The sequence below is a fragment of the Dendrobates tinctorius genome, unplaced genomic scaffold (assembly GCF_039654945.1).
Source record: "Dendrobates tinctorius isolate UK_male_01 unplaced genomic scaffold, ASM3965494v1 ptg000314l, whole genome shotgun sequence".
NCBI classification, from domain to species: Eukaryota; Metazoa; Chordata; class Amphibia; order Anura; family Dendrobatidae; genus Dendrobates; species Dendrobates tinctorius.
Window position 1 is genome coordinate 1,899,724 of NW_027361981.1, and position 26,484 is coordinate 1,926,207.

Consider the following 26,484-nt stretch of genomic DNA (forward strand, 5'->3'; position numbering starts at 1 on the left):
GATCCTCCGTCGAAACGCGTTGTGGTTTAAACCGGAAACATCCACCTGATAAAGACGGATTCTCTCTCGAAACTCGTTGTGGTTTAAACCCATCTCCTGTCTGAGTCTCTTTCCTGCGCTCCTAAGACCGTTTTCCATTTTCTCATTGCTCCTATCCTCCACTGGAGGTTTTTGGCTGGAGCAGCGGTGGAGACCTGACATCCTTGTCTGCCCCTGGGTTGCTTTCTAAGCGCTCCTTTATGACCGCTTATCACTGACTCTTATCCTTACAGATGTTGTCCTTGGTGCTGTCTTATTGACACGGATTAAGGATTGTAATGTAGGTCATTATTATAAAGGAAGACACAGCTGGATATTCATGTAATTTCGTACAAGGCAGGAACGTTGAGAAAAAATAAATAGTATCCAAGCTTCCTCTATGTGTGAATAAGCGCATAGTTGGAGCTCCCCAACACGTAATAATGGTGTCTCATTATATATGCTGAATAGGCAAGGTCCATATGCAATACATTTTGCAATGATGAGTCATGAATAATTGGGGTAATAGGGTTGTTACAATAGTATGGAGAATATGTTTAATCTGCTCTATATATGTCACACAGTATTAATAATAATCAGTATCCATCAACTGCTATCTATCCAGCGTATAACCATGCCCGTCTTGTTCCTGGCTTCTAGCTGGGCTTTCAACCCAGTATCCACCTAAGGGCAGGTGCAGATGAGAATATTTGCTGTCCGAGTGCAATCCAACAAGATGTCCCTTGGACCAATGACAGTCTATGGGACTGTGCATGTCTGATTTTTTTCCTTTGACCTGTCCAAGCAAAAAAAAAAAATATATAAAAAGAAAAATTTGCTGTATGCCCATGTTCTCGCCCATGCAAGTTGATGAGTCTGTGGAAAACAGAGTGCAGTCCGATTTCCACACTCCAACAGAATGTTTGTTTTTTTTCCATCCGAGAGAATCGGATCACACTATGCGGACACTCTGATCTGAGTGTGATTTCCAGAATCGGCTCGATTACCTTGATTGAGAGAATCAACAGCCGTCTGCACCTGTCCTAAAGCGCAAGTTGAACTTTGGGCTCCCGCTGAAATGGGAGCTCCCTAGACCTCCAGGAAGAACATCCCACAAGGACACCGTGCCCTGAATAATTAAATATTCATAGTTTAGAAGGATTTTAGGCCGAGACTCAATTTAGTAAGCCCAATTTATGATCCTTCTGGGAGTTTCGGTTTTGGCCATTATGCTTCTGCATCCCAGGAATGTGCATTTCTTGGGGAATCTCTGCAATCTCCGTGATCTGGATTCCTACACAAGTGTACGTGGCTGATCTGGATCCTGAGAAGTTGGTTGACATACTGGTTCTACCAGCTTCAGGGCACAATTATACTTTTAATTTGTTTATTCGAATGACGTCATGGTGAATGCCACATCACCGAAGTGCCAAGGGAAAAACACATGAAGTTTGTGAACCCTAATTAGTGTCTGAAGTGAATTGCAGCCTTTATTGCTGAAATATATGGTACCAAAATAACCAATGACACCTGCCCAATAGAACAGCTTTAAGTTTGTCAAACTATTAAATGACCCAATTACCTGCATTTCACTACTTACAACAAATACTGGGCAGAGATTTTCTGGACTTCGGTAATAGAGCTACTGAAGAAAGCTACAGTCAGCCTCAGCCTACAGAGAAATGGCTACTTATGATGAAAAATGAATCGTATTCTCAACATATTAGTTTCCCAAGTCGATGGGAGATAGAAAAAAAATTCCTGGATTTTACTCTATATCCCAACTTTTGCTTATTTTAGGCTATTACATATATGACAACAGGAAAAGATAAATACTGTTGTGCTAACTTCCTCCTTCCCAAGATAAAAAGGAATAGCCTATGCAGAGAATGACTGTTAAAGTCAATGGGGGTGCCAGTAGAGAGACCAGTGGCAGAAGTAATATTGAATCATAGAAATCCAGTGAATGACACGGAAACAAAAAGCACTTCAACTTTTAGAACTACAGATATTTGTGACCACGCAAGGGTTCACATAATCGTTCCTTGACCACATGGTAAAAAGATTACAAATCTTGCTACACAGGGTACACAGCTGTTCCAAAATTACTGTAGATCAAGAAACTACTTAAAGGGAACCCGACTGCTCATACTTGCTTGAACCACGGGCAGCATGTATCAGACACTGAATGCATCATGGCAGCTTCGGGGCCGATGAGTGCGGAGGTCAGTAATGTGACTGGAGTTCATAGCTCAGCTTTCATCTTTTAAGCAGCTTGAGAAAGGATTGCCATATCCGAAACGTTGCCATGCCACTAGGCTGGAGAAGCGTGCACGGCTCTAAGGTATTTTGTGCTGTTCCTAGTTTTACACACACACATATAAATAGAGATAGATATATATATATATATATATATATATATATATATATATATATATATATATATATATATATATATATATATATATATATATATATATATATATACACACACAGATAAATATACACACGTACACATAGCTACACACACACATACACACATTTAGCTTTTTCTCCTAATTACACACACAATTTCATAATATATACAAGCACACATGTATATCCACACAGAGAACATATTACAGTCCAAAGTGGACAGTGTTTTTTGCCACAGTTGAGATTAGCAGCACACCATAAAGGTAATCGATTTATGGCTTTTTCTTGGCCATAAAATGACCTCATTTAGTTTTAAATTTAGAGTCCCACAATCATGTTCAGCATTAAGCCGCAAAATTTCTCAACCTCTACACCCCGAGGCAAAATGTACCAGGTCAGACTGGATTTTCCTAATTTACCCTGATCGAAATCTAGCAGTACGGTACCTTCTCATGGTAATGCACATTTTCTAATTAACAGACCACACTTTGGATTTTCCTGTTATGGCAACAGTTGAACCACAATAATATATTAAAAGAAGTTTTCCCCCCTAAGCACATGCACTCTTGGCTAGGTTGAGTGTCCATGTGTTTCGTATATACAATCTGCTTTTCACATGAGGGCATGTGCTGGTCACAATTTGTGTGTGCATAAAAGACACGATCAGTGGTAAATTAGCCTTTCCTGGATTGCAAAACACAATTGAGGCAGTGAGTTCAGCCTCACCATCATTCATAATTCTCTCTATCAATAAATGAAATATTTAGAGGGTTTGTCTGGTCTGCAGTCACTGAATGACTGCAGACTTGTGAATCCACCTAGGGCGCAGTGCACACTGATGATTCCCCAATGGTGGCGAGACTACCCCAGATTAAACATATTAGGGCCATACACATACAGGTATATACACACAAAAAATAACACCCAAGTGTCATATAATTATACATTGTTTTTATTTCATTTGGGGTCCTGAATGGATTAAGCTGTGGCTGTCGAGTAGTGGATCACCCTGTTTAGGGCCTGTGCACACGTTGCAGATTTGTCGAGTTTTTGTCGCTTTTATTTCTGCTCAGATGTCACAAAATCTAAAGGGTTTCCAGATGCCAGCAACGAGAATCCTGAAGTCTCATACAGATGTTGCTTCATTTTTGATTTGCAGATTTCACCCAAACAAAAAAAAAAAACTATCAAAAATGCATGTAAAAAACGCACCTATCTTACGCAGCATTTTTCCTGCCAAAAGATGCAGAAATTTCAGTACCAAGTCCGTGTGCACATGCCCCGAGTCGTAGCGTTTTCTTACCCCTAGCAGTAAATGCCCCCATAGCTGACCTTTCTGCCTATGTGTGGCTCTGCAGAATGCTCCGCTGCTTTTGAAGTTACTTATTAATCCCAGGTACCAATGACTGACTTGTACAAAGCGAGCATTTCACCGGCTGCTGATTTCAGGGTGGGGGGCTGGGGAGGCCCAATCTTCATATCTGTATTTCTGTCAGATCGGCAGAATGAGGCTGCAAAGTGCAGCAATTGGAAAGTGACCTCTGATCTGAAGTGTTTGTATAACCCTTTATAAGAATTGTGAAATATAGGTTTACAGTGATTGTTCAGGGTTACATGACCCGTCACCGACTGCTGCACAGGGTGAATGTCATAAAAATATTCAAATGTTTAACCAGGGTTTAGGGCGAAGAGGAGATCTTTGCACCTTGTATGATTTGGGTAAATTGATAACATGCAATCTTACGTGTTTAATAGCACAATAATGGCTAAGGTGACGGCAATGGGAAAGGTTCGACACTTCTGCAATAACAGCTATAGGCTTAATCATTCTCTTTCCTCCTGCAGGACGAGCCAAACTGCTGCTTGAGGTTTCTTAGGGTATGTGGATCCGCAGCAGATTCTCCTGCGGTGTACAGTACCATTCTATCCTATGTAAATTAAAAAACGCTTTGCACAAGCTGCGGAAAAATCCGCAGCAGATACGCTGCAGGTTCATTTCCGCAGCATGTCAATTCTTTGTGTGGAATCGGCAGCGTTTTACACCTGCTCCATTATAGGAGTCCGCAGGTGAAAAAACGCAGACGAAATCCGCACACAATCTGCAGGAAATCTGCACTAAATCCATAAGTAAAAATTAAGGTCATTTTACCTGCGGATTTAGCAAAATTCGGATGGAAAAATCCACAGCACAATCCGCAACGTGTGCACGTAGCCTTAAAAAAAATTTCCTTTTCTGGCTTGTAAAGGAAAAAACAAAAAAAGGCCATTTTTTTCATTTTTGAAATTATTTTCTTCAATCGTTGCTTTTTTTTTTTTTTTTTTTTTTTTTTTTTAATTTACCATCAGGACCAAGCTCCTACGTACACAAATGGCATTTTTTCCTTACAGGTTTCTGAAACCAAAATACGCAACAGCAACGTTGTCTGGTTTTTGCGCTTATTTGCTGCAGTTGACAAATCTTTTATGCATTTTTGGTGCAGATTTGAAGCTGCTTTTTTAGCACAGAAATTGGGATTCTGCATATGAAAATGCAACTTGGCTACTTACTACCACTAAGGCCTGTTTCACACATCCATATTTCAGCTCAGTCGAAATCCGCTAAAATGGCGGAAAACGGTTCCGTAGGCAGATTGAAAGAAACAGGTGGCACCGGAGCATTGTGTTGACGGATCCGTGTAAGGTTGAATTTTAAAGGAGAGACAGAGAGAGAGAGACAGACAGAATTTTTCAGCCGCCAGAACGGGATTTAGGGTTACATTTCCGGCAAAGGCACAAATGCGGATCCGGCCAGCAAAAAAACGTTTCAGTGTCCATCCAGTCATGTCAGCCGGACGCCAAAATTTTTACCGATCCGTGAAAAAACGGATCCTACGGATGACCATCCGTCAAGATCCGCCAATAATGCAAGTCAATGGGAAGAAAAACCGATCCGCCAAGAAAAATGGCGGATCCGTTTTTTTTGCAAAACGGCAGATTTTGACTGATGGTGACAGACGGATGTGTGAAAGAGGCCTAAGCTGTCACTGTATGAGAGGTCATAACCACGGATATTTAAATTACTATGATGCCCTATATTAGGTAAGTGACATAGCGAATGTGAAGAACTAGACTACATTTCTAATTGGAGGCATTTACTATTATTATTACTACACCTACTACATATCAGGATAGGATCTTGGAGATCGGAATTCTCCTTTCATTTAGCTCTCCAACCACATGGTCAGATCTGCTCTTTTGTGTGATGCCACTCATAAAAAGGACATCATCTGAAGACCTGCCCTTCCTAGCCATTTTCTTAACCTGGCGCTAACGCACCAAATGAGCGCACAGCCACGAGTCACACATGGTCCTGTGAGCCACATGTGGCTCCAGAACTACAGGTTGGGGATCTCTGGATGAGCAAGTGTTCAATTTCTGTACAGTGCCTCCAAAGGGGAAACACTGCATTACACAGTTCCTTTTTAGATTAATGAACTGTCGTACATACAATCATGTCAATGTTTTCATGGCCATAATCTAGTTTTTAGGAGCCCCATACACAATAGATAGCTGTGGCCCAAATTAGGTTTTCTTGGCAGCCATCTCTCCCAACTCCCCTCCATACAGAACGATTGCTTTGCCGACCGCTCGTGTTTTTTTGAGAATTATATAGCTCAGCATAAGCGAGTACACCCCAACAGATTTTTAGTTTCCTTTCAAAACTAACATTTTCTATGAGATACCATACTATAAAAAACTCCCACAAATGTGGATCATTGATTGTAAACATGATTCGTCATTTACACACCAAAAAGTGTAATTTTTTTAACAAATGCATTTGAGACCATGTTGCAAAAATTAGCATTTTCTAATAATAAAAAAAAAAAAGTCTTGGGTGCAAAGGTAATGGTTAGACCACAAAATTCTAGTTAACAAGAACTCAACCACAGGAAAGTCTAATTATTCAGTTATTGGGTGTCCAGCTTCAGACTAGCGTTTTTGCCCGCAGCGCACGGCACCGCTAAGCCCTGTACCCTCTGGTAATCTCCACCTAGTGTCGCACATCGCTGCATGAGATTTGCACACCCTATCTTTAGCATAGGGTGCGCAGACCGTGCGCCAGTAGGATTTTGCATGCGCTGCGCCCTTTTGACGGTGCGCCGAACGCACCAAAATGCAACATGGTGCGTTCAGCGCACCGTCAGAAGGGCGCAGCTCACGCAAAATCCTACAAGCGCACGGTCTGTGCACCCTATGCTAAAGATAGGGTGTGCAGATCGCATGCAGCGATGTGCGACACTAGGCGGAGATCACCGGAGGGGGCGGGGCTTAGTGGCGCCGTGGGCAAAAACGCTAGTCTGAAGCTAGCCTAAAGACAACTGTTGCGTTTTTCTGAAGAGCAGGGGGAAAGTGATTCAGTGGGCAGATATGTCTCCTGATCTGATCCCAAGCAAAACACACATGGGGAATTCTGATGAAAAGTTGAGCATCAGCATCACTCTCCATCCAGCATCCAGGCACTAAAAGAGGTCGTTCTTAAAAAATGAAAAAATAGCTGTTGTGATATGTCGCCAACTTCTTCATTCCATGCTTAGAAGACCGTGTGGTCCTTAAAAATCATGAACGTTACACAAAATACTGGATGCAGTTTTTGATGTGGGGTGTAGTAATTTTTGCATCAACTACTTGACAGCCCAAAATCTTGAGATGCTGGAACCTTCAGTCCAGCGTCATCTGTAGTGGGAAGTCGTAGACGATCGTGCAAGCCCACATAGCAGCAGACTTGGTTGATGTAAAAATAAAGTAAATTTTTGGTACTCAACTTGAGAATAAACACAGGATATTATTTGCAGTCAAAGGCAGTAAACGTTTCGGTCAATACATCTGACCTTCATCAATACGCAGACTGCTCTAGAGTGGTCCCATGAATATGGAGTAGCAAAATAACACTGAAACGGAGAGAATCAGACTCCTCTGGGGGTACATTACCCCTGCTGCAGAGGGTTATTCTGTTGTTTAGTAAGGTCCTGTGTAAACCAGAATGACAGCTATTTCCAAAGTGCTGTCCACGGACTAAATCTGTACGGTGGTGAATAGTGGTGCTGCCTGCCAATCGGTAACGTCTTGATTGATGTAAAGGCCCCCATACACATTACACTAAAAGGGCTGAACCGGCAGATATTGCTGGATTTGGCTGATGGTGTACCATATACAGAGGCGCCGGCAAAGGTGTTGCGGGGGATGTCGTTTGCGCATGTCTGTTTTTGAACTGCCGATCGCATTGTTCTTCCTGAGATAAGATGCCAGTTAATGGTGGCTTTTTATATAGAGAACACAGGAGAACTTGCAACAATTGAGCGCTCCTGTGTATGGGACAGTCGGCTGAGATGACTGAAGCATCATTCGGCCGACAACCATTCATTACGTATGGCCGTAGTCCAATGTACATGGGGAGTGGCGGGCTTTACTATTGTAGAACTGCAAAGCAGCCATGAAAACAAGTATCTACAACCTGCTGAGAGTCTTAAGTGGGAGAGACAGACAACAAACAGCTTACACAGTCTAAAATCAAAGAGTCAGGGGAGCCATATAATGGGATTAGACCCAGGACAATGCATACATTGTGCCCATTGACCCTCCAGTGCAAAGACAGGTAAAGAAACTCAGTGCAACACAGACCATTGTTTATCTTCTCAATTAATTCACATTAAAGAAAAGAAAAACTATTTACAACTGAATGGAGTTAGCAAAAATTAAGACAGAATTGAAACCAATTACTAGATTAGAAAGTTTACTCCACCTAAGATTAGCCTGCCTCCTATCAGTTAGGCTATCTTATCTGTAGTTAAGTGCTACACCATGTAAAAACAACGCCATAGACAAACACCTGTTTTTCCATGTAGCAGTCACTCCCCGAGAGCTGATGTGTGTTCAACGTCTTCAATAAAACTGCGCTATAATTTCATATCAGCCCGGTGTGCCTGAAAACAACTGTATGGAAGCGGTGGTCGGAATATAGACAGAGGTTTCCTGCATGTGTAGGCAGATGACAAGGATTTCCAAAGAAGTTTCATAAAAAGGTCAAGTTTACGACTTTAGCATTATTCACCCTATGGACTATGAAAATCACATGTTTAACACATTCATCTATTAAAACTCTAGATTACATCCAATAGCGGTGATCGTAGAGATGGTAAAATTTGGGCAGCATGGTGGCTCAGTAGATCGCACTTCAGCCTTGCAGCGCTGGGGTCCTGGGTTCGAATCCCACCAAGCACAACATCTGCAAGGAGTTTTGCGTGGGTTTCCTCCGGGATCTCCGGTTTCTTCCCACATTCCAAAGACATACTGATAGAGAATTTATTTAGATTGTGAGCCCCATCGGGGACAGTGATGATAATATGTGCAAACTGTAAAGTGCTGCGGAATATGTTAGCGCTATATAAAAATAAAGATTATTATTGGGCCCAAATGTAAACTATTCAAAACTATCAAAATCAGTCAGAAAAGTGTTTTTTTCTTTTTTTTTTTTAGGAAACACTTCCTAATCCAGTATTTTTTTTATCTTTGAACCAATTTAAATAAAAAAAAAAAAAAAAAAAAGTGTAAAATATAATATAATACATACATACACACAGATTCTTATTAGCCCACACAGTGTAATACATTTTGGCTCACATACATTAAAATTCTCCCCCTCTGTTTTTTATTTGGGGAGGTGGAGGGGGCGTTTTATGTAATTTTGGGAAATTCTTTGAAGATGTGCACCAACGTTCTACTAGTGTGGCTTTGGTTATTTAAAAAATTTTTTGAATATATATCCAAATGTGTCTTTAAACTTTTAATATTCATTTCCTTCCCATTGGTATCACCAGCAACTGAAGGATATAAAAAAAAAAAAAAAAAAAAAAAGAAATCAGCTGCAAATCTAATTCCTTTGGTATTTGCACATACAATTCAATGGAAAAACATGTAGGGATATATATATTTATTCATTAACCATAAACACTTCTCAAAGGAGTTAGAAGGTCGTTAAAAAGAAGAAAAACCCCTAAAGAGAGTGTAATCGACTTTAAAGGTCACACATGTGACTTCTTGAATATAATTTATCCTTTCCATACCTTATTAGCCAATACAGTTACTTAGAAATATGATCACATTAAATTAGCCGGTATTCTCATCAATTTCTATCTTTTCACAGTATACCACTAGGAAAATTACAAAATTTCCAAAGAAAAAACCCAAAAACGATAAATGAGATATACGAACATGTTAAAACTACACAGGGGTTATGAATTATTTACAGTCAATATTAAAACAAGCAAGCGCGAATGAGAGCCATAGAATTACCCGCCGCGACCGATCATGTTTTACACATTCCCTTTCTATTCAATACAAAATGAGATTTGTAATTTCAAAAGAAAAGAAACTTACAGTCTACGAGCTTTTCCATACCTCTGAAGCCTTGCTGACAGGTCGGTAGTACAGAACGCCTCTGCTGGAGGAGTCACTCTCAGTTACAGGATTTTTAGCTCATGCATATGTTTATTGGTCAGCAGCAAAGGACCATTTACATTCCATGGAAGGTATTTGCTCAAGGCACCTGAAATGAGTTTAGGTAGGTGTGGTTGGCTAGGAGAAGGCGTAACTTACATCTCCCAGATGCTGGACAGCCTGGAAGACAATGAATGTTCGGCTCCTACTGAATCGGTTTTGTTATTTTTGCCATAACAAGAAATCGAGACATGACCATAAAATTGCCCAAAGAGCTTGGAATTTAGTATAAATATACCCTTTCAAGGTATAATAACTGTCAGCACGAAACTGATTTAAGTACAAACAACTCTACCCTAGGACAAGGCGTTGTGCAAACAGCGTTACCTAGCAGATAAGATAACGTGGCCAATGAGTTGGCAGCACAGTGATCTTAGATACGTGCAGCTTTATATGGCGTTGACTGGTCAACAGGCACATGCCCAGCGGTCGAGACATGTACCTGGTCCATTCATAGTAACCCAGCCTTCATACTGCACTATAGGACTTGTCATGGTCAGATTTATTTAAACGTTGCAAAAAAATGCACTCATACCACCAAAACATACAGGTGCTTCTCACAAAATAAGAATATCATTGAAAAGTTATTTAATTTCAGTTCTTCAATATAAAAAGTCAAAATTATAGAGTCATTACAGAGTGATCCATTTCATGTGTTTATGTCTGTTAATGTTGATTAGGACTTCAGCCAATGAAAACCCAAAAGTCATTACCTCAGTAAATTAGGATAATTAACAAAAAACACCTGCAAAGGCTTCCTAAGCGAATAAAAAGGTCCCTTAAGGGCCCGTTACACATAGCGATATCGCTAGCAATATCGCTGTAACGTCACCGAATTTGTGACGCAGCAGCGATATCGCTACATGTGATACCTACCTCCGACCGGCTGCCCCGCTGATTGCGCGAGAACGTCCAGGACCATTTCTCGTCGGGCGCTTCCTGCTGGGCTTCCTGTGGCGCCGACGAGCGACACATGAACGCAGGCGGAGGACGTCAGGATCGCCGCGTCTGACAGGTAAGTAGCGACCCCCGACCGCTGCTATGTCGCTGGTGAGATCTGCCTGTGTGGCAGCTCACTAGCGACCACTTAGCGATGCACCAGCGATCCATATCGTTGTCGGGATCGCTGGTGCATCGCTAAGTGTAACGGTACCCTTAGTCTGTTTCAGTAGGCTCCACAATCATGAGGAAGACTGTTGGCTTGACAGATGTCCAGAAGGCATTCACTGAAACTCCACAAGGAGGGCAAGCCACAAAAGGTCATTGCTAAAGAAGCTGGCTGTTCACAGAGTGCTGTATCCAAGCATATTAATGGAAAGTTGAGTGGAAGGACAAAGTGTGCACAAGCAACCGGGATACCTCTATATAATATACGAGCTTCACTTTTTGGATTGAAGAACTGAAATAAAATTAACTTTTTGATGGCATTCTAATTTTGTGAGAAGCAGTACATACATGCCTTTTTTGCAAAAACAAAAAACAAAAAAAACGCAAGAGTGTGCGCTCTCTGTTCCGAAAGCACTAGAAAAAGTGACTAAAAGGTGCCACAAAAAAAGTGTACTGGGATGCTGTCAGTCTTAACCCTCTCCAACAGGAGAAAGGCCTCCAAAGATCATTGCCTGTCACTTGAAGCCAAATGGCCACAACAATGGTCAGGGACAAGTAGCCTCCCCTAGCCAAAGCCCAAGGAGACCCTAGCATCTGCCTGGGCTCCCGCCCATGAAGCCATCAATGGTCAGTTGCCCTCTTGAGAGACCAAAACGTTTTGTTTATGTTACCTAATCAGGCCCTCTTCAAATTGGTAGTGGGATTCTCTCATGGTTCTGCAGAGTAAACAAGAGGACTTCATGAAGGGCTGGTGTAAAAGTAGGTGAGCATATCCAAAATATTTACTCCAGCAGCCTGTCCTAGTAACAGGTATCCAAAATATCAACTCCACAGGCCTGCCGTGCTACATTGTCTTAGACAAGGTGTGCAACCAAAACACACTCATGACTTAACAGCAATAACAATTTCAGAGGTTTCGCTGCAGTGAGAATGCAGATAGGTCATATGCAAGTTGCACGGAGGGGCAAGTTGCACGGGAGGGGCAAAGTCACGCGTGTATCGCTACCCAAGGCCAAAAGTTCAACAGCGTTGGACTTGTAATGGTGGTGTTGCAGTCATAGTAGTTCACAGGCCCCAAAGCACCACGGCTGAATCATTAAATGTGATGTTGCAATGTGATTTTCATGGCGTGTGAACAGTTTCTCAGTGTAGCCTCAAGAAGTCTGTCCTGGCCACAGGTTCCCTATAAGCTTATTTGACTCTAGCTTTGTAAACAAAGTTCATTCATGGTAGGAAAGTTGTATGTTCTAAAAAGACAGGTACAGAGACAAGACAACTGGGAAGGTCTGAAGTTATATATAAACTTTATGTTCTAAATCTATAAATCTTCATTCCCACCTTTACAAGTCTAAGGACTTGTTCACAAGTTTTTTTCTGCAAAAAAACCCCCAAACATTTGCATTTTGAAAGTACAATAAAAAGTGAATGCTATTTCGGAAGTCTCACACATGCTGCTTATTTTTTCCCTTGGGGATTTGAACCATCAATGCATTGTCAGCATGTAATGTCTTTCAGTGTTTTTGTAGCGTTTTACATCCATTCAAATGGATGAGAAAAAAACGCAATTAAAAACGCATCAAAACAGAAAACCTTGTGTATTATCCACAGTGTTCTTCCTGCCTACACTCGAGTATTTGCATTAGGCCATGTTCACATGTTCAGTATTTGGTCAGAATTTGACATCAGTATTTATAAGCCAATACCAGGAGTGGGGTGATAAATACAGAAGTGGTGACGTGTTTCTGTTCTACTTTCCCTCTGATCGTTCCACTCCTGGTTTTGTCTTACAAATAATGTCAAATACTGACCGTGTGAACATGGCCTTAGATTTTTCTCCAGCAAAAAAAACAAACTTGTGCATATACCATAAGGGCTCCTTCACACTTCACGGTTCTTCTAATGCATGTTTTTCATTTGTCATAGTTTATCAGTTTTTCTTGGACAGAAAATAAAAAATGAAGGTTTCTTAAGCTATCAAAACAGTCCGTAAAAATTAAAGCACACGGACGGCATCCTATTTTTTCCCTGACCGATATACTTCTATTGGCAATTTTGACCCAAAAGTTGGATCAATATTGGACACATTTAGACCATTCGGTCCGATAATTTAAAGAAAGAAAAATAAAATAAGAATCAAACTTATGAATAGCCCCAAAGATCAAAGAAACAATTTTTATCAGAGAAAAAAAAACTGATGTGCACGGTCTTCCCAGAAAATGGACTACCTACTGGTAAAGTTATTGAATGGTTGTAGGACCTTGCTGTAGGGCAGGGGTCCCCCAACCTGTAGCTCGGGAGCCCCATGGATTGTGGCTTGCGACTGTGTGCCAGCTTGGTGCATTTGCTCCAGGTCTAGCAAACAGGTATGAAGAGCACATCTCAAAATGGTAAATTGTGCGAATAGCCCTGCACAGAAGAACAGATCTGGATGCACATATGCTGGTCTTAGGGGTTTAGAAATTATTTAGGTGTGGTACGCTGGAGGATGATACTACCCGTTAGAGGAGGTGCTCAAAGCTGGATGTGACAATGTGCTGGGAGTCCTTGATGGGTGAATACTGAATGGGGGGCATTGTGGGAACAACCCCTGGATCTGAGTGTACTGCTTTGGAGTGATTTCTGTGGAAAAGCTTTGGCTATCATTATACCTGTAATGGGGGCTTTGGTTGACACTACTTTGAAGGGGTGGGAGCTGGATGAGTCTCACAAACCTCTCTCGCTGCTGATTGTGGCTCGCAACCCTCTCTCAGTGCTCAAAGTGGTGCTCAAGTTCCGAAAGGTTGGGGACCACTGCTGTAGGGCTTACAGTATGTAGCGGTTCTCCTTGCCAAAGAATACAGTACGGTATTTAAAACATTTAACCCAACTATATAGCAACATCTAAGGATTCCTTTGTAAGCTGTTATTTGTTTCTGAACTGCATACTCCCCGATACTGAGGGAACACCATGATATTGAGTTCATTACTCTCTGGCATGGAGGGTTCTTCCATACTAAAAGCTAATTGGTACATAACCATAAAAGCCTATGAAGACAAAGTAAACAGCACATCTACTCAAAGCTAAACCACACAGAAATAAAGAAGTAAAAGAGCTGTAACTGAAATCTGCCTGTGAAAATACAATTTGTCTCTCCAGGGGACCCAGCAGCCAACTAGCAGGAGACATCTGCCCCATGATTAATAGCTGGGAGCCTCACGGAGCGCGCACACGAATAAGCATGGAAGACAGCAGGAATTAAACTGGCAGATAATGGGTGGGTGTGGGTATTGTTTTTAGTTCACCATTATGCTTATTGGTTGTTTGTTACTGTTCTTGTAGAAATCTTGACTAACCAGAGACGGCAATATTTGCACACAATACAAACTATAGTACGAGAACAATAGGGTATAGTCAAAATCCACAGACGTGTACTAGACGGTTTCCAGTGAGGATGAGTTGTTCATTAACATTGCAAAAAAAAAAAATAAAAAAATAAAAACAAATTGTATGGATAGTACAGGTGTAAAAAAAACAAAAAACAAAAACAAACGTGCTTTCCGGATTTTAATAGAAGAAAACAGTTTTTTAAGTTACTATCGATCGACTACAATACTAGACCCAGCCAAGGGACCGTTCACTAACATACTGTTTCGTAGTTTTAAGGTTGGAGGTAGACTCAAGTCCATCTAGTGCAACCTATATAGCCTAACACGTTGAGCCAGAGGAAGGGGAAAATCCCCACAGAGCAAGCAACAATAGCTCAATATTAGGGGAAAAATTCCTTCCAACTGTCAAACCTGCAAAATTTTTCTTCCTTTTTAGTTTCATTGTCTGAATACTATAGCCTACATTAGAGAAACAACACTCAGCATCACAACACTTGTATTGTCTATAGACTAAATTACATTTTTACATAATATACCGTAAATATGGGATATTAGCTCTTCTAATGCAGGGGTGCACAACTTTCTCTGATCAGAGGGTCAGACCATTAGATTGCAGGAGCCGCAATGAAACTCAAAAGGTACTCATGTCTAACTTTATACATGGACAGTATTTTCCATAAATAATTTTATATAATTCCCTAGGCTCCTGCTAATTGGTGAAAAATGGATTACCTGCTCCATTATTGCACACTTTAAAAGGAGCAATCTAGGAATTTAGGACAAAAAGCACAAGTCTACACTATGGATAATCCAGTGCCAGTTGTGCCTGGACTACTCCTATAAGTTTACTCCCTGATGAAGCGCAGGCGAAACGTGCGTTTGAGTGGTGTGTGCTGCGTCTCTCTAACCAGTATCACTCGTTAACCATCCTATGAGTTCATTGAAACTTCTCAGCTCACCATAATACTTTGACAATGTGCAATATTTAAATGTTGAATATACAATTTTCTTTGTTACTGGACATTATACTTTAGATGTTTATATTATTTACTTAAAGTGCACTGTGTGAAAATTAATATCTGGACTGATGATGTATTATACTGTTTTTCATCATGGCTTCCCCCTTCTTCCCTTTTGTGTTGTATTTTCCTAAAACAAAACGAAGATGAAGTTTTTGGCTAACGGGGTGCAAAGTGTGTAACAAAAGCCAATCTACACTATAAGGGCGCAATTATACATCCTAGGAAGGCTCGTTTCCCAATAATCCTCCAGTGCTAACAGGGTGCCCGATCACAAGACAGGCTAAAGTTTTACGGTGAATTTAGATTAGCTGAGCCGCGGCTTTAAACGACAGCTGATCATTTACATAGGAGTCGATTGACAGTCGTTTAACAGCCTGCTTAGACAGGCCGACCACACTTCCATGTGATCAGAACAATAGTTGACACAATTACCTATCGTTTCAAATCAGGTTTCTCGTTAAATGTACTTTAGGCTGTGTGCCCACGTAGCGTTTACGCGCTTCCGCGGCGTTTTTAAATGTGCAATTCTGCTGCGGAAACACAAAAAAAAAAAAAAAAAAAACATTCCATGCATTTGTAATAGAAAACGCACATGTTGTGCCAATGGTGCGTTTTATACCACTGCGGAATCGCTTAGCGGTAAAAAACGCAGCATGTTCATTAATTTTGCGGAATCGCCCACAATTCCGCATACCATCAATTATATGGGCAAAAACGCATGGGAAAACGCATGTCAAAACACTTGACAATCGCGTCAAAAAGCGTATGCGTTTCTGCTCAGGGGAAAAAAAAAAAAAAAAAAAAAAAAAAAAAAAAAATCGCTTGAAAAACTCGACGTGGGCACATAGCCTTAAATTTTTATTGATATCTGAAACTTTTTTTTACAATTTGTATCAAAAAATAAAATTGAACTTTTTAGACGGCAAAGGTCATGGTGAAGGGAGCGGGGTCAGATGTGACATCACCTACTGTGATTGATGAATCCTATGTTGTCGGCTGTATATGAAGGAGTTACCTGTTATAGTCCTGCTTATGATAATATGGAGCCTTTGTGTAAATGCCTTCCTGAAGGAGCAAGAAGTAGAGGTCTTTTGCCTCTGAAAATTGCAAGATTACCAATTGTGGCTTTTTTTGTTTTCTTTTTTTATAAAGATTGTAACATGGAAAAACTTGAAAATTAAAAAAAAAAAAAAAAATACATGCAACAGGAAAATTTTATTTGCAAACAGATCATTTTGTGATTTAAAGCTTCCTTTTAAAAAAATATTTCACCGGCGATTGAGCATTTTGCTTGTTAGGAGGGCAGCCTGTTTAGAGAGGCCGAATTGGAAAATGAGAATTCATAAGAACGCTCACTCCCGATAACTGGCTAGTGAAAACACACCCTGACGCTTACTTAGAAAAATCACTGTTCTCGTCACTAATCCCGCCCATGAGCACCTGTGTCACATGACCGCAGGACGCTGATGGGTTGGCATGATAACCCGGGGTCTGCAGCAGACCCCTGTGGTGTCATTGCAGGATTGCTATGAGCGCCACCCAGCTGTCGGCGCTCACAGTAAGTGAGCATTTCTGCTACACACAGGCGATCAGATTATCGCAGCTTCTAGTCTCCCACAGAGATTATTGAAGCAATTGAAAAAGTTTAAAAATGTTAAAAAAAACAGAAAAGTTCAAATTACCCCCCCCCCCCCCATTTGCCCCATTCAAAATAAATAAAATATATATATAAAAAAATATTTTGAATGGGGCAAATGGGGGGGGGGTAATTTGAACTTTTCTATTTTTTTAACTATATATATATATATATATATATATATATATATATATATATATATATATATATATATATATATATATATATATATATATATATATAGTGGGGGAAAAAAGTATTTAGTCAGTCAGCAATAGTGCAAGTTCCACCACTTAAAAAGATGAGAGGCGTCTATAATTTACATCATAGGTAGACCTCAACTATGGGAGACAAACTGAGAAAAAAAATCCAGAAAATCACATTGTCTGTTTTTTTTTCATTTTATTTGCATATTATGGTGGAAAATAAGTATTTGGTCAGAAACAAGCAATCAAGATTTCTGGCTCTCACAGACCTGTAACTTCTTCTTTAAGAGTCTCCTCTTTCCTCCACTCATTACCTGTAGTAATGGCACCTGTTTAAACTTGTTATCAGTATAAAAAGACACCTGTGCACACCCTCAAACAGTCTGACTCCAAACTCCACTATGGTGAAGACCAAAGAGCTGTCAAAGGACACCAGAAACAAAATTGTAGCCCTGCACCAGGCTGGGAAGACTGAATCTGCAATAGCCAACCAGCTTGGAGTGAAGAAATCAACTGTGGGAGCAATAATTAGAAAATGGAAGACATACAAGACCACTGATAATCTCCCTCGATCTGGTGCTCCACGCAAAATCCCACCCCATTGGGTCAGAATGATCACAAGAACGGTGAGCAAAAATCCCAGAACCACGCGGGGGGACCTAGTGAATGAACTGCAGAGAGCTGGGACCAGTGTAACAAGGCCTACCATAAGTAACACACTACGCCACCATGGACTCAGATCCTGCATTGCCAGACGTGTCCCACTGCTTAAGCCTGTACATGTCCGGGCCCGTCTGAAGTTTGCTAGAGAGCATTTGGATGATCCAGAGGAGTTTGGGGAGAATGTCCTATGGTCTGATGAAACCAAACTGGAACTGTTTGGTAGAAACACAACTTGTCGTGTTTGGAGGAAAAAGAATACTGAGTTGCATCCATCAAACACCATACCTACTGTAAAGCATGGTGGTGGAAACATCATGCTGTGGGGCTGTTTCTCTGCAAAGGGGCCAGGACGACTGATCCGGGTACATGAAAGAATGAATGGGGCCATGTATCGTGAGATTTTGAGTGCAAACCTCCTTCCATCAGCAAGGGCATTGAAGATGAAACGTGGCTGGGTCTTTCAACATGACAATGATCCAAAGCACACCGCCAGGGCAACGAAGGAGTGGCTTCGTAAGAAGCATTTCAAGGTCCTGGAGTGGCCTAGCCAGTCTCCAGATCTCAACCCTATAGAAAACCTTTGGAGGGAGTTGAAAGTCCGTGTTGCCAAGCGAAAAGCCAAAAACATCACTGCTCTAGAGGAGATCTGCATGGAGGAATGGGCCAACATACCAACAACAGTGTGTGGCAACCTTGTGAAGACTTACAGAAAACGTTTGACCTCTGTCATTGCCAACAAAGGATATATCACAAAGTATTGAGATGAAATTTTGTTTCTGACCAAATACTTATTTTCCACCATAATATGCAAATAAAATGAAAAAAACAGATAATGTGATTTTCTGGATTTTTTTTTCTCAGTTTGTCTCCCATAGTTGAGGTCTACCTATGATGTAAATTACAGACGCCTCTCATCTTTTTAAGTGGTGGAACTTGCACTATTGCTGACTGACTAAATACTTTTTTTCCCCACTATATATATATATATATATATATATATATATATATATATATATATATATATATATATATATATAATGTTGCAGCATTCATAATTTTCTGGTTTATAAAGATATAAAAAGGATTAATGAGATTAGTAGGCGGCATAGCAAAAAAAAAAAAAAAAAAAAGTAAAAACGCCAGAATTACCTTTTTTTAGGTCGCCGCAATATTGCACTAAAATGCAATAACGGACGATCAAAAGATCCTATCCACACCAAAATGGTATCAGTAAAAACGTCAGCTCGGCGTGCAAAAAAAATAAGCCCTCACCCAGCGCCAGATCGCAAAAAATGGAGACACTGTGTGTCTTGGAAATTACACAATTGTTTTTGTTTCTTTTTTTCACCACCTAAATAAAAAAGAAACCATACATGTTTGGTATCGACAAACTCAATGACCTGGAGAATCATAATGGCAGGTCAGTTTTAGTATTTGGTGAACCTGGTAAAAAAAAAAAAAAAAATCCAAAACACAGTTTCACCGCACTTGGAATTTTTTCCCTTTCTCCAGTACACGATAGGGTAAAACCAATTGTGTCGTTCAAAAGTACAACTCGTCAAAAATAAAAGCGTTATGACTCTGGGAAGGGGAGCGAAAAACAAATGCAAAAAAACAAAAAAGGGCTGCGGCATGAAGGGGTTAACGACTGCCATCGCATGTTGACACCCATGTTAAAGATGTTAAGGAAAGAGTCAGGAGAAGCATAGCTGCAAATGATATACACAGTATTTGATTGTATGCTATGATTAACGCCAATGGTTCCATGTAATTCATAAAGATTAGAATTGTTGGCATCTTTTCCGTTCACACTACGTTCGCTCATTGCAGTGAAGTGGCAACATGGAGAGAACGTCTCTCTAGAGGACCCCACCACTTATTCGAGCAGCCAATGACATGATCAGTGTTCACAGTTTAATAAAATTCTAAGACACATTAAAACATTAGTTTCAATTCATACGTAACGTTCAAACTGTAAGGTACTTTTCCATAATTACAACGGGCTTACAGCTTTGTGGTTTAGTACAATGATTATAATACGATGGTGAGATATGAAAACTATGATTCACAGACATTTGGAAGATATCCATTACCAGTCTGTCAATGTTCAGAGACCAAGATAGACATCGGATGACCACATTGACCCCGATAAGTAATGAGAAGAAAACCTATGTAATATGGCATTCATTGTAGCAAAGAAATCATGTATTCCCACAGATTCAAGAGCTCACGCTAGAAGGTCCAGCACAAATCCTAAAACCTAAAAAGTGATCGTTCGGCCGACAGTCATTTGGGCAAACATTTCGATACATGAGAAAGCCGCCAACAAAGTGAACTGCAGTCCAAACATATGTCAGATCGATATCTTCCCTAACAGTTGGCCAGAATCTCTGTATACAGTGTCATCCAAACACATAGTTATTGGCAGGTGCGGCTGACATTAGTGTAATGTTTATCGGGGGACATTAGTCTTTATACCTTCAGTTTAGGTTGACGGGCAACTGTTTGACCAAGAAATGTTTATCTGACTACAAACATGAGGCTTTACTGACGTTTAAGTTGATAGTTTCAGTTTAGTAGCGTATTTGACAACCATAGGAGGGCATAAGCTACAGATTTTGGTGGACCATCTAACGTATATGATGGCGTCCCAACGTTTCATATCAGGAGAGACCAAGCTGCTAAATTTAACAAGAGCCATCTTTTTTTCTTTTTTGTCAAGTCTTTATGAGCTGCTGCCTGCCACTGGCATCAGCTTAGCCAAACAAAGCATGCATGTGTATGAGCAAGCCAGAAGAAACAGCCTTCCACCCACTGAAGTCTGTCAACACCCATTCAAGGTTTATGGCCACCTTAAGTCTGTTATCTGACATTTAGCATCCACAAATGTTCAAGCTGCAAGAGAAAAGGGTGGAATTTTGGAATTAGGGTAATTCAACAGCTTAAAAAACGGACTCTCCAAAATATAAGTTATCCCCCATCCATGGGATAGAGGACTTATCAATGGGGGGAGGCAACTACTCTACCTCCTACCTTTGAGATGAGAGCTCTGCAGCCTAGTCCTGAGTGAAGTGGATTGGAGGTGTACATGCTTACAAGGCAGTCTCAAAGAAAATGAATGGAGAGGAGGACCTTCAGGATTGGGTTGCAGGAGTGAATAGCAAATTATCTCCAATCCTATGGATTATTCATTCACAAAAACCAATCTTAAATGTATACTTTCATTCCACAGGCAGATATATATCTATTGGGCTCTATTTACATGAAGGGTGGCATACTACAGTGTTAATTTTTCCTATCCTGCACATGGGCTCTCTCTGCATGTGTCCGTCAGTGCCCCCAGAGATCAGCAAGTTGTTCTCTATCTTAAGGATAAGGTCCAACTTGTCATTTGGAGAAAACCCCTTTAAGTCCCTGCAGCCAAGGATTTCAATCACCTTTATTATAAACTCTCAAACTTCCTGATTCCTGTGCAAGGGTGGAGGCGGCATAAGAATTTATATAATGAGAAATGCATGCGACGGCTATTTCAGTCCTCAAAGAAAAACACATTAGCGTTAATCTACTTAATCATATTTGTAATTTCAAGTTATAAATCATTTACATTCATAAATGGTTTCTGATCTAAGTGACCGAACATCTGCCCTTTGTCATAGACATTCATTACCAGGTAGAACACTCGTACATATTAATGTCCAGGTAATAAATAGATACACTTACCAGTTCTCCCCTCTACAACCTCTATCTCGCTCTCCAATTTTCAGTTGTCTCTAGATAGTGGGTGGTGACTCGCTTCCATGATGTCTCCCATACACAGCACACAGACATAGGGACGGAAGAGTAAGAATTCCCCATCTAACACATTTCAAAGCGTTAATGTTGAATAACACAAGTTCAACCTATAACCAATCATGGATGGAGATCCAAAAACTGAGTCAGAAATTCATTAACCCACATTTGGGGACTAATTCTGTTCCAGCTCCATACATGGCAACTATGTCCCCATCTCCAGAATTGTCTACCCTTATTCTGTTGCATTATATTTTTCAAGAAACCCACTTGAGCCCTCCTTGAACACGGTGTGGCACAGCTTTCCAAAAATTGCATTTATCGCATTTTCTCTAGATGTACAGAAGCAGCAGCATCATTGATGGCGTTTTACAACAGTACTGAACAATGCGGCTGTGAATACAGCTTAGTTGTGAGATAAAATACTTACTAGAAAGCAGCAAGGATTTAAGTGTTTACCTGTTCTCTCACTCTGCTCCCCACCTCCCTTTTTCATACATAGTGTTCCATAGGTAGCGGTAACCTGATCGCTCAGTGAGATGGCAGTGTCTTTTGTCTTGAGTAAATTTAAGCAGCATTTGTGAGTGAATGATACATTCAGGAGGCAGGGGGAGGAGAATGGTTTCATGAGTAGGAAGGAGCAGATTTCTCCAATAAAAAATAAAAATAAAGTTTCTTATATTTGCTTGTACTATTCATTTATGAAAAGTTTGTTGTAATGATGACGGGGACCATTTAAAGTGCTACTCTGATCTCACAAAGGGGGTTCTAAACCTGAACATGTCAGGAGGTTTTTTTTAGAATAGGTTTTCCTGGTTTCCAACAGAGGGTCTCTAAACTCACTCTTTCATAGGTATTTATATGTCAGTTTTAATCACGTCTTACCTATGAATTAGGTCTAGTGTCTGAAACACGTGGGGGTACATATGAACCTAATTTTTTAGGACTTTTTTAATGGGGTATCTTTACTAAATTAGATTTTTCCTTATTGAAGATTTTTTTCTCTGCTGGACCTCGTTTTTCCTCTTCCCCATTCCTTTGTTGCCTCTCATAGGTAGGCTTCAAGTTCCGGGTGTATGTTGCCTCCCGTGACTAATCGATATGTAATCACGGGTAATAAATCTCAATAATGGACAGAGGAACTAATACCAGTGCAAGCTTTAGTGGCACAACAGGTTCTCATACTCACCCAATGATAGAAAATCATTTTGGATGCCATTAAGTTGCGAATGCAGATGTCACCGTTACTGCCTTCAGCACGCTATGGCTACATGCCCATGAGGAGTATTTGGGGATTTTCTGCACCAATTACGGTAGCTAAATTGGGTAGTAACCCCTAAAAAAAACACAAGTGCTTTATTTGCATACAGTTTATGCATTGTTTTTTTGACGCTATGGTCTTTGTCTCGAGGTCAGCTTTTAAATCAAACTTTTTTTTTTTTTTAAATATTTCATGGTATTTGGCTTTGAGGGTATGTTTCCACAGTCAGTATCCGGCAGCGCTTCTCGTGTTCATTGAACCGTGCGGAATCACCACGTCCTCTACATTGTACAGGTGACTTTATCTTGCGGAGACCGAGTGTCTCCGCAAGATAAATAGACATGCTCCGGTCCGGAAAAACGCACCGCATGTCCGGTTACGCAGGGAAGCCGGAGGCGTCCCTGCACACATGGTGGAGATAGGATTTCATGAAATCCCATCCACTATGCTGTAACATCTGAATCCCATCCACTATGCTGTAACATCTGGCGGCTGCAGGTTGGATGCTGTGGCTGTACGCAGCATCCAACCCGCAGCGTTTACTGACCGTGGGAAAATACCCTGAAAAACATTTGACACAGTCATGTGGATGACATGTATTATTAGTGACTTTCCTCAGTAGAAACGCACTAAAACATATCTGCATTTTCCCCCCATCTGCTGATGTTCCACATCTAATACAAGTCCATGGCAAAAAAAACACACTGAAAACTGCGTACCCGCAAGATTAATTGGCATGTTGTGGATTTCAAAAACAACCACAGGTCAATGTCCGCACGGAAAAAAAAAAAAAGTACCGTGGGCATGAGATTTCTAGAAATCCAAACTACTTTATTGGAACTGTAAGATGTTGTATTTTTGCGCAGTGAAAATACATAGCAAAAGTACTGCAGAGCACAGAGCAAAGTACTGCAGTGCGCAGGCACTGAGAAAGGTCAGAGGCCCAGCACCTGCACACTGCAGTTCTTTGCTTTGCCCTCAACAGGGCAAATAAGTACACCTATGCAGGAGAGCGATGCCGGGGAGCGATGAAGCAAGCAGGAGGATGGCGTCGCAAGAGGACACGGACCCGGGCCTGCAACAACCATCGGACCAGACCGCCCCCCTGGGAGAGTATAAAAAAACCCTCATTTTTCTTATCTTGCAGGTCGGACAGGGGGCTTATCTACAGCATTATAGAATGCTGTAGATAAGCAGTGAAAGGCAGTGGCCGCATCTTATACTGTAGCGGCCAAAACAGGTGACAGGTTCCCTTTAAATATCCATAACGAATATGTGTTATGGAGCAAGTCAGGGTGTGTGGAGTGAGTTCAGCAGCCCTGTGTCACAGAGCAAACATCTGAACAACAGCAGCGACTGGAGCTAGTTCCAATTGATGAGGTTAACCTCTTATAAGTTTGATTATTCGCAATAGTAAGGAAAATCATGTTGCCAGGTCATTTTTACCACACAATTAACATTGCAAAAACTAAACTCAATAAACAATAACGTAATGGCATTTTATGGCAATTTCACCTCACTTGGAATTTTTACACCATATGGTAAAATTAATAGTGTGCAAAAAGCAAGTCCTCAAATGGCTATGTAAGTGTAAAAAAAAAAAAAAAAAAAAAAAAAAATGAAAAAAATGGCTGCATCCTTATAGACTCCCTCTAAAAATAAATTGAAAATAGGCAATTAAAATCCCAGAACTTCCCCACTCTTACAGAAATATTCACATAGGTAGTGGAGTGCAGTATGTGAAATCTCTGCTTTGCAGTTCAGTTGTGAATTTCTTCCTGCACTTTCACTACTAGATCAGCTGACAAGTTGTGATTGGCAGCATCTGGAAGGGAGGGGTGAAGGGATACATCCCCAGAGAAGACTCTGAAGAAACGCCCAGTTGGACTGAAATCAGATATTTCTGCGCTCCAAAAGCATTAAACGTGAATATCTCTGCAATGGAATTAAGCAGTGTGAAACAGAAAAAAGCTGAAGAATCAGTGAAGCCCAGGGATTTTTACAAGTTATTTATCTCATTGGTTTTGAGCAAGTGATATGTCCCATTTAAAGAATTAAATATTGTAGGTAATATTTCTGATAACAAACATCATTAAAAATGGTATTTCTTGTCACAACCAGTGTATAACATTAGTGTATACAGTCAGGGGCTGAACAGTTGTTGCAGAACTAGAATCAGGCCAAAGCCATACTGAAGGTTGTAGGTTATCTGCATATAACACACGAGAATCGGAATTAAACAGTGGACTAATGAAAAAAACCCTCAATACAGTGTATAACTCTTCATATAATGTGATTTCCTGTAACGCAATAAGAATTACTGTAATTATTAACAAAAGAATTCCAGTATAACAGAAAAGCAGACACAAACTTCACTGCTATGTGAAGAACGTAAAATCTTTTATTTCTTAGAGTTACTTCCATGTCCGTCACCAAATCATACACTAGTAGAACAGAAAAGTGACATTAAACAGCGATTATTCCGTAACTACTGATTATAAGACTTATTTGGTGCCAAAATAACACATGGCCGTACTTGGTGGCTACAGTGTGTTATAATAAGGTTACATGGCCGAATCAGCAACTGTCTGGCTCTGGGAACCAGAAGATCATCTAGTAAGTTCATCCAATTATGGACCACAAAAATACAAAGCATTTTTTTTAATTTTGTGAACAATTCATGCGCTATTTTTAAAGTATTTGGCACATTAAGCATCAATTAAAAAAAAAAATTAAAAGCAAAAATTTCACAATACAAGTTGCCTACATAAACAGACCTTTTAGACCTGATGAGGCTGATGTACTCACTTTGAAAATCCATGTATGAATGGCCTAAAGTTAAGAGGCTTATGATTTTATCTAGAGCTGGCTCATAATAATGTTCCAGTTTGATATCAGGTTGAAAAACTTTCAAAAAGATTATACAGCCATACAGATATGTAGCTTCAAAGTAAATACACCAGCCTCATCTGATCCGGCATATCAATTTAATAGTGTGTGCAGTATGTCCGCTTTATACTTATGTTGAAAATGATCTTTGGCAGGCAGCGATATCCCCAAAATGATTATTAGGCAGGAAGGAAAAGGTGACAGCAGACTGAGAAATGATTAACTTTGTTTAGCCATTAAAGTTCTTGACTAGATTAATGATTTGTTCTGTTTCTCCCGGTTGTGTTTAAGGAGATATTTTTGTATATTGACTTCCAACTCAACCACCATTGGCTGAACAATAGCTTTATCACAGCTATTTGTCAGGACAATTCAGCATGGTCGGAAACCCTATAACCATGCCCAATGACCATTTACTGTGGCCAATAACCACTGATGGGCATGAGTATAGGACATGCATATTTACAGCCACATTCAGACCAGTTGTGCACAACCTCGCTCAAATCACTTGCATTGAGTGAGGCTGCGCACGTCTAGTTGGAATGTGGCCAGGATTATGCATATCACACACTTGCAGTC

At 40.5% G+C, this 26,484-nt stretch overlaps 1 protein-coding gene across 9 annotated transcripts in view; it reads right to left on the bottom strand.

Moving 5' to 3' along the window:
* RBM47 (RNA binding motif protein 47) overlaps window positions 1-26,484 on the bottom strand; it is a 226,242-nt gene that overhangs the window by 18,717 nt on the left and 181,041 nt on the right. Inside the window, exon 3 of one of the 9 annotated variants that reach the window (XM_073561120.1) lies at window positions 22,945-23,091. The exons of 6 other annotated variants lie outside the window; for them this stretch is intronic. The gene's annotated coding sequence lies outside the window, so the exon portion shown is untranslated. Of the gene's footprint in view, window positions 1-9,846; window positions 10,176-22,944; window positions 23,092-26,484 lie in introns of those variants that run through there. 2 more of the 9 variants (XM_073561123.1, XM_073561122.1) reach the window with 2 other exon arrangements.